This window comes from Oryctolagus cuniculus, chromosome 6, assembly GCF_964237555.1.
Source record: "Oryctolagus cuniculus chromosome 6, mOryCun1.1, whole genome shotgun sequence".
NCBI classification, from domain to species: Eukaryota; Metazoa; Chordata; class Mammalia; order Lagomorpha; family Leporidae; genus Oryctolagus; species Oryctolagus cuniculus.
The window spans coordinates 67,838,006-67,850,000 of record NC_091437.1 but is presented as its reverse complement, the minus strand read 5'-3'; positions in this window follow the sequence as shown (position 1 = coordinate 67,850,000).

The window sequence follows — 11,995 nt, the reverse complement described above, 5'->3', positions numbered from 1 at the left end:
TTATTTGAAAGGCAGAGTCACAGAGGGAGAGAGAGAGAGAGAGAAATCTTCCATCTGCAGGTTCACCCTCCAGATGGCCACAATGGCCAGGGCTGGTCCAGGCTGAATCTAGGAGCTTGGAATTCTACCAAGGTCTCCCATGTGGGTGCAGGGGCCCAAGCACTCAGGCCATCTTCTGATGCGCATTAGCAGGACCCTAAATCAGAAGCAGAGCAGGCCAGTGCCGCAGCTCACTAGGCTAATCCTCCACCATGCGGCGCCGGCACACCAGGTTCTAGTCCCGGTCGGGGCGCCGGATTCTGTCCCGGTTGCCCCTCTTCCAGTCCAGCTCTCTGCTGTGGCCAGGGAGTGCAGTGGAGGATGGCCCAAGTCCTTGGGCCCTGCACCCCATGGGAGACCAGGAGGAGGCACCAAGCTCCTGGCTTCGGATCAGCGCGGTGCGCCGGCTGGCTGCAGTGGTCATTGGAGGGTGAGCCAACGGCAAATGAAGACCTTTCTCTCTGTCTCTCTCTCTCACTGTCCACTCTGCCTGTCAAAAAAAAAAAAAAAAAAAAAAAAAAGGCAGAGCAACTGGGACCCAAACCAACAGTCTGACTCAGAATGCCAGCATTCTAGGTGGCAGCTTAGCTCACTAAGCTACAACACCAGCCCCAACCTCCGTATTTTTAAGAAAAAGACCAAAGGCAGGCATTTGGGCAGAGTTAATACTCTGCTTGGGATGCCTGTATCACAATTTGCAGCTTGGGTTCCAGTCGTGGCTCTGTTTTTGATTCCAGCTTCTTGTTAACGCACACCTGAGATGCAGTGGGTGATGGGTCAAGTGCTTGGGTCCCTGCCACCCACATGGAAGACCCAGATTGAGTTCTGGGCTCTTGGCTTTGGCCTGGTCCAGCCACTGCTATTGTGGGCATTGGGGACCAGTGGGTAGAATCTCTCTCTCTCTCTCTCTCTCTCTCTCTCTCTCTCTCTTTCTCTCAATTAAATACAAATAAATAAATAGCTTAAAAAATGAAAAGGCCAACAGACCAATAAGAAAATTAGCAGACTTTTTGTCGCTCCCCCTCTTCGTGGAGGAATGACACTAAGCCCTGCCTAGGCTTCATATCCGAGTCACGGCACCATTATGTCGCTCCCCGTCTTCGTGGAGGAACGACACAGGACCCTGCGCTGTTCTTTCGTCTGCTCGGCCCTCCCCGGGTTTGCTGCTGTTTCTTCCCGGGTTGGCTACTGTCCCTTCCACCTCCGTGGAAGGGCGGTTCCCCCTGCCACATTCCCCACTTCCACGGGGGAGCGGCACACCGCCGGCCGGCTCTCTCGGGGGCTGCACAGGTGTTCCCCTTAGATGTTCCCCTTAGATGTTCCTGGTGCATGCCGTCTCTCTCCTCCTTTATAGTCCTCCTCTGCCAATCCCAACTCGGCTGCCCACACGCCGAGTACGCTGCTCTCCTCCAATCAGGAGCAAGTCCTACAGTTTATTGGCTGAACTGGAGGCAGCTGTGTAGAAGCTGTTTTCTCCTCTCCCAGCGCCATATTGTGGGAGAGCAGATGCATAGAATAAGTCCTAATTCCAGTAACTTAGTCTAGTCTGAGTTGCTCCCCACACTTTTAAATAACCTAAAGCTTATGATCCATGGTCCAACCTCAGCTCCTTAGAGAAATGCTAGTGAGTCTTTGGCCTAGCAAAGATTAAAGGGTCATTCATGCCCACAGTCCCTTAGCCTCAATTCAAAACTCATAAAGTTCTGAAAGTCAGAAAGATGTTTTAGTTTTGGTAAGTCAGGAGCCAATTCATTTAGCAACAGTACTTAACCAAAACTAGCGTGAAGGTATTTGCAATCTTGACTCATCTTACTCAGAACATTCTTAGATTTTGCCGCAAAAATAGTAATGTTGAGGGGGGCATTGTAACACAGTGGGTTAAACTGCCACCTGCAATGCCAGCTGGCATTCCATGTGAGTGCCAGTTCTTACCCCAGCTGCTCCGCTTCCAGTCCAGCTCCCCGCTAATTCATCTAGAACAGAGCAGAAGATGGATCAAGTCCTTGGGCTCTTGCATCCAGATGGAAGACTTGAATGGAGATCCAGGCTCCTGGCTTCTGTCTGGCCTAGCCCGGACCACTGTGACCATCTAGGGAGTGAACCAGAGGATAGAAGATCTCTCTCTATTTCTCCCTCTCTCTGTAACTCTGCTTTTCAAATAAATGAATAAAAATCTTCTTTAAAAACCAAATTTTTATTTATTTTTTAAAGATTTATTTATTTACTTGAAAGAGTTACACAGAGAGAGGAGAGGCAGAGAGAGAGAGTGAGAGAGGTCTTCAATTCACTGGTTCACTGCCCAATTGGCCTCAACGGCCAGAGCTGCGTTGATCCGAAGCCAGGAGCCAGGAGCTTCTTCCAGGTCTCCCACATGGGTGCAGAGGCCCAAGAACTTGGGCCATCTTCTACTGCTTTCCCAGGCCATAGCAGAGAGCGGGATTGGAAGTGGAGCAACCGGGAGTTGAACTAGCGCCCATCTGGGACTCAAGCCAGCGCCCATATGGGCCAGAGCTGCAGGCGGTGGCTTTACCCGTTATGCCACAGCACTGGCCCCTATTTATTTATTTTTAAAGACAGATTTACAGGGACGGGGAGAGGGGGGAGAGAGAAAGAGAGAGAGATCATCCCTGGTTCACTTCCCAGTTGGCCATGATGGCCATGACTGGACCAGACCAAAGCCTGGAGCTAGGAGCTTCACTCAGGACTCAAGACCACAAGAGTGGAAGAGTCCCAAGCCCTTGTGCCATCTTCCACTGCTTTTCCCAGGCCATCAGCAGAGAGCTGGATTGGAAGTAGAGCAGCCAGGACTCAAATTGGCACCCATATGGGATGCTGGCATCACAGCATTACCCACTACACCACAACATCAACTCCAATAAAAATCTTTTCAAAAAATTGATGTGTTGCCGGCACTGCGGCTCACTAGGCTAATCCTCCGCCTTGTGGCGCCGGCACACCGGGTTCTAGTCCCGGTCGGAGCACCGGATTCTGTCCCGGTTGCCCCTCTTCCAGGCCAGCTCTCTGCTGTGGCCAGGGAGTGCAGTGGAGGATGGCCCAAGTCCTTGGGTCCTGCACCCCATGGGAGACCAGGATAAGCACCTGGCTCCTGCCATCGGATCAGCGCGGTGCGCCGGCCACAGCGCGCCGGCCGCGGCGGCCATTGGAGGGTGAACCAACGGCAAAGGAAGACCTTTCTCTCTGTCTCTCTCACTATCCACTCTGCCTGTCAAAAGAAAAAAAAAAATTGATGTGTTGAATTAGGAGCTGCTACCCCAAAGCCCACTGGGGGTATAAATAGAATTTTCCAAAACCCAGTAAATGCTGCATTCTGAAACATATATAAAAATTTTGAATCAGAGCTTCCAACTCTGTCAGCTCAGGGCTGGCAAGGCTGCAGAGAGAAGCATGTGCTGATTCTGAAATGTGTGAGCGCCCCTGTACTCGGTAAATCCTGCGTGGACACGACATACGACCATTGCATATCATCTTGGATCTGATTTGCTAACATTTTGTTGAGGATATTTATGTCTATAACCACAGGGGCTATTGGTCTGTAATTTTTTTTTTTAAATGCTGTTGTTGGTTTTTTGTCTCAGGTCAAGCGGACCTCATAGAAGGGAATGACACCTTCCTCTATTTTCTGGAACCGTTTGTATGTGATTGGTGTTTATTTCTTCATTGACTATTTGGTGAAAGTGACCAGAGAGATGCAGTCTGGTTTTGGGGAAAGTGTGAGTAACCGAGGGTTTCGTTTTCTGTGTTTCTTCTGGTCGGAACTTGGTCCCACGCTTACTGCAGCCAAGCAAGGCAAGTGGTTTTACAGATGGCTTAGATAAGTCAGGGTTGGTCCCTGAGCCTGGACGCCAGCACCTTCCCCAAGAGTGCCACCCAAACGAACTCAGAATTCTCTGCTAAATGCCACACTTTAAATGTGGAACTCGGGGCTGGCACTGAGGCACAGCAGGTTAAGCTGCTGCCTGCAGTGCTGACATCCCATGTGGACAGCGGTTCGAGTCCTGGTTGCTCCACTTCCGATCCAGCTCCCTGCTAATGCACCTGGGAAAGCAGCAGAGGATGGCCCAAGTGCTTGGGCCTCTGCACCCACCTGGGAAACATAGAAGAAACTCCTGGTTCCTGGCTGTCACCTGGCCTAGCCCTGGGCCATTGAGGTCATCTGGGGAATAAACCAGAGGATTTACGGTCTTTCTTCTCCCTCCCTCTCTCTCTTTCCCTCTCTCTGACTTTCAAATGCATAAATAAACCTAAAAACAAAAACAAAAACAAACAAACAAAAAACACCACAGTGTGGAACCTGGTCGCAGTGCAGCAGTGCTGAGAGGTGAGATCTTGAGAGGTGAGAGGGTCGTGGATGAATGGATCAGTGAGTTAGTGTGGGAGGGGCTTTATGGCTAGCTTCTTCCTCTCTGCACGTGCTGCCTGCACCACGCCTGGGTGCAGCGAGAAGGCCCTGCGCTATGTGGTGCAGGCGCTGGTGCCAGGCTCTCAACCTTCCAGCCCCCAGGACCATGAGCCCAGCAAACCTCTGTTCTTTGTAAATTGCCCAGTCTGTGGCATTCAGGCACAGGCACAGAAAGAGGATTGCAATAGCAGAGAAGGGTGGACTTCGCATCATGTAGGCGCCTCAGTGTCTGCTCAGAACCTCCAGGGGCAGAAGGAGGAAAATCTGAAAGACCAAGGGATTTCCCAAAAGACACTAAATTACATTCGGAGGGCTCGTCACCATTGAGAGCAAATCTGCTCTGTTTCCACTTTCGGCAGCAATGAGGGCTCTGAGCAAGCCCTGCTCACAAGTAGAAAATAATGTTACCGGGGCCAACGCTGTGGCGCAGCAGGTAAAGCCGCCACCTGCAGCACCGGCATCCCACATGGACACTGGTTTGAGACCCGGATGCTCCACTTTTGATCCAGCTCTCTGTTATGGCCTGGGAGAGCAGCAGCTGAAGCTCTAGCTTCAGTCTGGCCTCCCCGGCCATTGTAGCCATCTGGGAAATGAACCAGCAGATGGAAGATAATTCATTCTCTCTCTCTCTCTCTCTCTCTCTCTCTCTCTGCCTTTCAAATAAATCTTTATGAAAAAGAAAGAAAGAAAGGAAATAATATTACCTTTCTGCACAGTATCCCACTCTAGTTCACCTTCATCCCACAAACACATTGGAGTTTAAAAAAATTTTTTTAGGTGCATCTGTTTCTGTGGATGAGTGAAAAATCAGATAACATTTAGATCCACAAAAGGTAGAGGGCTCTACCCAGCAGTGTGAGCCCCAAACTTTTTTTTTTAAGACTTATTTGATTTGAAAGACAGAGTTACAGAAAGAGAGAGAGTGTGTGTGAGAGATCTTCCGGCTGCTGGTTCACTCCCCAGATGACCATGACAGCAGGGACTGGACCAGGCTGAAGCCAGGAGCCAGGAGCTTCTTCCAGGTCTGCCATGTGGGTGCACGAGCCCAAGGACTTGGGCCATCTTCTACTGCTTTCCCAGGCGTATTAGCAGGGAATTGGATCGGAAGTGGAGCAGCCGGGAAATGGTCCAGTGCCCATATAATAGAGCTCCCTACCCATCAAACCACAGCACCTGCCCCAAGCCCCAAGATTTTATAGGCTGAACGCACAGTAAAGAAATCCCCTGATTGGCTGTAGCTAGGCGCTTGCCTTAGTTAGGCATGGGCTGATTTGTTGGCTGTCTGTGATTGGCTGAAATCCAGCTATTATAAGATACACTCTTGGGCCAGCATGTATCACAGCAGATTAAGCTATTGCTTATGATATCTGCATCCCATATCCAAGTGTTGGTTGAGTCCTGGCTGCTCTGCTTTGGAGCCAGCTCCCTGCCAATGCACCTGGGAAATTGGCAGGTGATGGCCCAAACATGTGGTCCCGTGTTACCCACATGGGAGGCCCGGATGGAGTTCTGGGCTCCTGGCTTCAGCCTGGTCCAGCTCCAGCTGTTGCAGCCATTTGGGAAGTGAACCAGTGAATGGAAGATTCTCTCTCTCTCTCTCTCTCTCTCTCTCTCTCTCTCTCTCTTCCCTTCCTTTCAAATAAATAAATAAATATTAAAGGGAAAAAATACCCTTGTGAGTTAGGTTTCAGTTGTTTACATGCTAAGTTAGGTTACAGTTTGTTAGGTCCGAGGCAGGCTTAGCCGAATGGCTTCTTCAACATGGTGCAGGGGTCCTGTGCTGTAGCACAGTAGGTTAAAGCCCTGGTCTGCAATTCCAGCATCCCATATGGGAGCTGGTTCAAGTCCTGGCTGCCCTGGCTTTCGATCCAGCTCTCTGCTATGGCTTGGGAAAGCAGTAAAAAGATGGCCCAAGTCCTTGGGCCCCTGTATCCGCATGGCAGACCTGGAAGAAGCTCCTGGTTCCTGGCTTCGGATCAGCTCAGCTCTGGCTGTTGCAGTCATTTGGGGAGTGAACAGCAGATCAAAGACCTGTCTCTCTCTCTTCCTCTGCCTCTCTCTGTAACTCTGTCTTTTGTTTATAAATAAAATAAATCTTAAAAATAAAAAAAACATGGTGCAAATGACAGAGTCCACTGAATACTATGCTCAATCTTTTTTTTTTTAAGATTTTATTTATTTATTTGAGAGGTAGAGTTACAGAGTGTGAGAGGGAAAGACAGAGAGAGAGGTCTTCCATCAGCTGGTTCACTCCCCAAAAGGCTCAACAGCTGGAGCTGAGCCTATCTGAAGCCAGGATCCAGGTGCTTCTTCCAGGTCTCCCACGCGGGTGCAGGGGCCCAAGGACTTGGGCCATCTTCTGCTGCTTTCCCAGGCCATAGCAGAGAGCTGGATCGGAAGCAGAGCAGCCAGGACTTGAACCAGTGCCCACATGGGATGCCAGCACTGCAGACAGAGGATTAATCTACTGTGCCACAGCACCAGCCCCTCTGTGTTCAATCTTGACAATTAACTCATGGATATAACACAAGCAGGAGAGGAGAGGCTCAACTCACAGGGCTGGAGCCAAGATGCTCTTCCAGGGGGGATGAGGAGGCCCTTATCAGAGCAGGGTGGAACGGAGTAAAGTCCCCCACCCCCCAAGTCCACTCCCATAAAGAGCAGCAGGCAAGCCTAACTGAATAGCGGCCATGGCCCTGCAGGCCAGCCAGTGAGCTCCCGAGGTCTTCGGCTCAATATGTGGGTGAGCCTGCCAGTCGTGATTTGAGGATATTTGCACCTGCCGTCTGCCACCCAAGAAGCACTGTGGACTCGCAGAGGTCCCGGTCCTGGGGGAAATTATCCGATGCACCTGCTTGTCTGCTAGTTTGCTTGTACCCTGCTGTGTTTCAGACAGGTTTCAGGATGTATCTGTCAGGTTTGCTGCAGTAGCAAACAAACAAAATCAGTGGGTTTTGTTTTCATTTTGTTTGAAAGGCAGAGAAACAAAGCCAAAGGCAGAGACAGACAATTTCCACCCACTGGCTTGCTCCCCAAATGCCCATAACAACTGGGGCTGGGCCAGGGCAAAGCCAGCGCCAAGAACTCAACCCAGGTCTCTCAGATGGGTGGCAACGACCCAAGCACTTGAGCTATCGCCACCGCCTCCCATGGTTTATGTCAGCAAGAAGCTGTAATCAGCAGGGGACCAGGGACCAGAACTCAGGCCATCCGATTTGGAACGGGGACGTCCAGAGTGGCATCTGCAATGCTTCACCAAACACCTTGCGCCCCCCAGTGGTGGCTTAACATAACAAGAGTTACTTCTCACTGCTCAGACTGGGAGAGACTGGGGGAGCTGCCGGCATCTGGAGCCATCCCTAACGCTCTTAAAGGCTTTTGTCCAGAAGTGACGCTTTCAGCTCACAACTTATTAGCCAAGTGAGTCACAGGCCACACCTCTCCTCCAGAGACCAAGAAAGGAGCCCTTCCCATAGGTCTGGAAAGAGAGCCCGGCAGAGGGCACCCAGGAGGAGGAGGAGGGTCTGTGCTTAAACAAGGCAGTCCCTCTCCTCCGCGCTTTAATCGCCCAAGGTTCCAGTTGCCTGTGGTTAACCACAGTCTGAAAACATGAACTGGAAAATTCCAGAAAGAAGCAATTTATACGTTTAAAATAACTTCTGGGGCGGGTGTTTGGCTGCCACCTGGGATGCCTGCATCTCCTATCAGAGGGCCAGTTCCAGTCCTGGCTGCTCAACTTCTGTCTGATTCAGCTTCCTGATAACATGTCTGGGAAAGCAGAGGATGATGGCCCAAGTACTTGGGTCTCTGACCCCCATGGGGCGGGGGACCTGGATGGAGCTCCAGGCTCCTGGCTTTGGCCTGACCTCAGCCAGGCTGTTGTGGGCATTTGGGGAATGAAACAGCAAATGCGAAATCTCTCTTCTTCTCTCTCTGTCTCTCTCCCTCTCTGGTGCCTTTCAAATAAACAAATGAATCTTTTAAAGTTAATTAAATAAAAATGAACACTTATTAGAGAGTACTGTTCTAATAATTGTGTGTCATGATTACTTACTGTTGTGAGGCTCTTACTGTGCCTAATCTATTTATAACTATTTTACATTTTAAATTTAATTTATGCTCATTTTATTTCAAAGGCAGAGAGACAGAGAGAGGTAGAGAGAGATCCCCCCGCCACTGGTGCACTCCCCCAAATGTTCGCAACAGCCAGGACTGGGTCAGGTCAAAGACAGGACCCAAGAATTCAATCTAGATCTCCCACATGGGGGACAGGGATCCAGCTACTCAAGTTGTCCCCAATGTCTCTTGGGGTGTGCACTGGTGGGAAGCTAGAAACAGAAACACGGCTGGGACTCAAACCCAGGCACTCTGGTCTGAGAGTCAGGCATCCCAAGCAGGGTCTCCACTGTTGTGTCCAATGCTGCCCCCATGCCTAATTTATAGATTAAACTTTATTGTAGGCTGGTCCATATAGGAAGTAACAGTGTAAATAGGGCCTGATGCTATCCATGGTTCTAGGCATCCCCTGGGAGTCTTGGAACACATCCCCCCCAGCTAAGGGAGTGTGCACTGTAAACACACGTAACAGGACATGCCTCTCACAATACAAAGACAGCACCTACCCGGCGGCACAGCCGAATCTCACTGAGCTTTGAGTTGTGAGCCTTGGTTAACGCCCCCGCTGCTCCCCAGTCACCCAGAGAAGCAAAAGATGATGGCAGTGTCCCCAGAGAGCCTGGCCACACCCGTGACACCCACACTTATACCAAATCCCCTTTTTCACTTTCTACACCCTGTCCCCAAGCTGTCCCCATTCAACAATGTTCATCAACTGACAGAACCTGGCCATGTGGCCCTGGAATTTCACAAATAGCTCTTTTAAAGACTTAATTATTTATTTAGTTGAAAGGTAGAGTGATAGAAAGAGAAGAGGGGAGAGAGTGAGAGAGAGAGAGAGAGAGAGAGAGAGAATCTTCCAGCTGCTGGTTCACTCCCCAAACACCTGCAATGGCCAGGGGCTGGGCCAGGGGCTGGGCCAGGCCGAAGCCAGGAGCTCAAAACTCCATCTCCCCAGGTGCGTTAGCAGGGAGCTGAATCGAAAAGCAGAGCAGCTGAGACTTGAAGCAGTACTCCAGTATGGGATGCCAGAGTTTGCAAACGTCAGTGAAGAGTTAAAATTGTATATGTGCGGGTGTAAAAAGTTAAGCTTAAGCTTACAGGTTTAAACCTTCCTGGTACAGCTGTGAAAATAAGACAGAGTGAAGTAGCACCTTGACAGTAGGGACTCCATTTTGGAGCACTTGAGACTCCATTCTGAGAAAGCACCCCCCACCGTGAGACTCTGGTCTGAAACTATGATCTCAAATAGTCGGACAATAGCAGTGCACTACATCACCCTTGGCAGAGCACAAAAACCTCCTAGCATGATTGCTCAAGCTTAAAAGTAGAAAGGTTGCACCTGGGTTACCTGGGCTAATAATGAAGATGTGATTTGTCTGTGTCTTACATTAATATCAAGTCCTAATGGCTAATTGTAAGATTGTAACTGGTATTGTCAAGATTATGATAAATATTAATTTCACTTAGGTTTTAGTTTATGTTGACCCCAGTAACCATATACTCTCTTTTGATTCTATGTACTCTCTTTTGATCTTAGCAACTGTGTATAGCAACCGTGCATAGCAACTGTGTATTCCCCCCTTCCCGGTTTTGCGGTTTTTGCCTTTATAAACCCTAACCTTTGGTTATTCGGGGCTGCTCTGCTCTTGTATGATCAGACAGCCCCAGCATGCTGGATAATCAATAAAGCTTCCCCTTGCTGTTTGCATAAGAGATGTGTCTCTTGGTGACGTTTTTCGGGCGGTCGACTCTAACAGCAGCATGACCCACTGTGCCACGGCGCTGGCCCCAGCAAATAATTATTTTAGGGTGTTTTTGTTTGTTTTTTAACTGAGCCAAATGAGTCAGTGATCTAAGCTTTCGTTCTGACCTTGGGTAAGTACAAAAGGAAATCCCACAGTGGCATGAGAGGCAGGAAGTTGGGGTCCCTTCCGACCGACCGAGGAGAATGCACCACTGTTGGAAGGGTCTGACCACAAGTGAGAAGGAGACCTTGCAAGCTCAGGCTGGGCAAGTTGGAGTCCATGACTCTAACAGGGCCAGACCCCACCAGGGCGCTCTCTCGCTCGCTCGCTCTCTCATGGGGCCTCCTGGTAACTCCAAATCTCCAAGGAACAGGATCACAGAGTGCTTAGGCAGAGGTCTAGCAAGTAGGCAGAATGGAGGTAGACTCTAGGCAGCATCCTAAGCCAGCGCCCCTTCTGCCATTGCAGTCTGACAGCCAAGGGCATGGGCCGAAAGAACACAGCGGAGCTGTAAACAACCAAAGGCAGGAACCATTTCCGCCTGGCGGTGGAGAGAAGCACAGGGCTTCTCCTCACTGGAGAGGCGTCTGGGTGTTGGGGTTCGCCCAGAGCCTCCGGAGCAGGTGCCACTCAGCCCTTCTGCAAGCAGAAACCCGCTCGGCTGACGGCCCCGCGTGGCCAGCAGGGGGCGCGCGAGCCCCGTGCTCCCTCCAGGCTGGGCCTGGAGAGCTGACTGAGCTAAGTACCGGTGCTTGTCTGTGTGTGGAGCTTGTCCACTGGTTCCCTCTGTGGGGCCGCGTGGAGGTCGGGAAAGGACGTTTGTCTTTTTAAACTCTAATCTTTAAATATTAGCGTTCTGTTGGACACATTTGCAAACTTTTGGGGTTGCTCCAAAAAGTTTGTGGGGGAAGGGCCGGCGCTGTGGCATACCGAGTAAAGCCGCTGCCTGCAGTGACAGCATCCCATATGGCCTCCGGTTTGAGTCCCAGCTGCTCCACTTCTGATCCAGCTCTCTGCTATGGCCTGGGAAAGCAGCAGAAGATGGTTCAAGTCCTTGGACCCCTGCACCCGCGTGGGAGACCCGGAAGAAGCTCCTGACTCCTGGCTTCAGTTTGGCGCAGTTTCAGCTGTTGTAGCCAATTGGGGAGTGAACCAGTGGATGGAAGACGTCTCTCTCTCTGCCTCTCCTCTCTCTGTGTAACTCTGACTTTGGAATAAATAAATAAATCTTTTAAAAAAAAAGTTTGAGGGGGAGCCTGGTGCTGTGGTGTAGGGGGTTAAGCTCCTGCCCGCATCCCATATGGGCATCAGGTTCAAGTCCCAGCTGCTTCTGTTTCCGATCCAGCTCCCTGCTAATGCACCTGGGAAAGCAGTGAAAGATGGCCCAAGTAGGTGGGCCCCTGCACTCACGTGGGAGACCTGGATGAAGCGCCAGGCTCCTGGCTTGGATGGGCTCAGCTCCAGCTGTTGTGGCCATTTGGGGAGTGAACCAGCAGATGGAAGATCTTTCTCTGCCTCTCCTTCTCTCCCTTTCTCTCTCAAATAGAGTAAATAAATAAATCTTTTTTTAAAATGGCCACAATGGCTGGGGTGGGCCAGAGCGCTTGGGTCGTATTCCACTGCTTTCCCAGGTGCATTAGCAGGGAGCTGGATCTGAAATGGAGCATCCGGG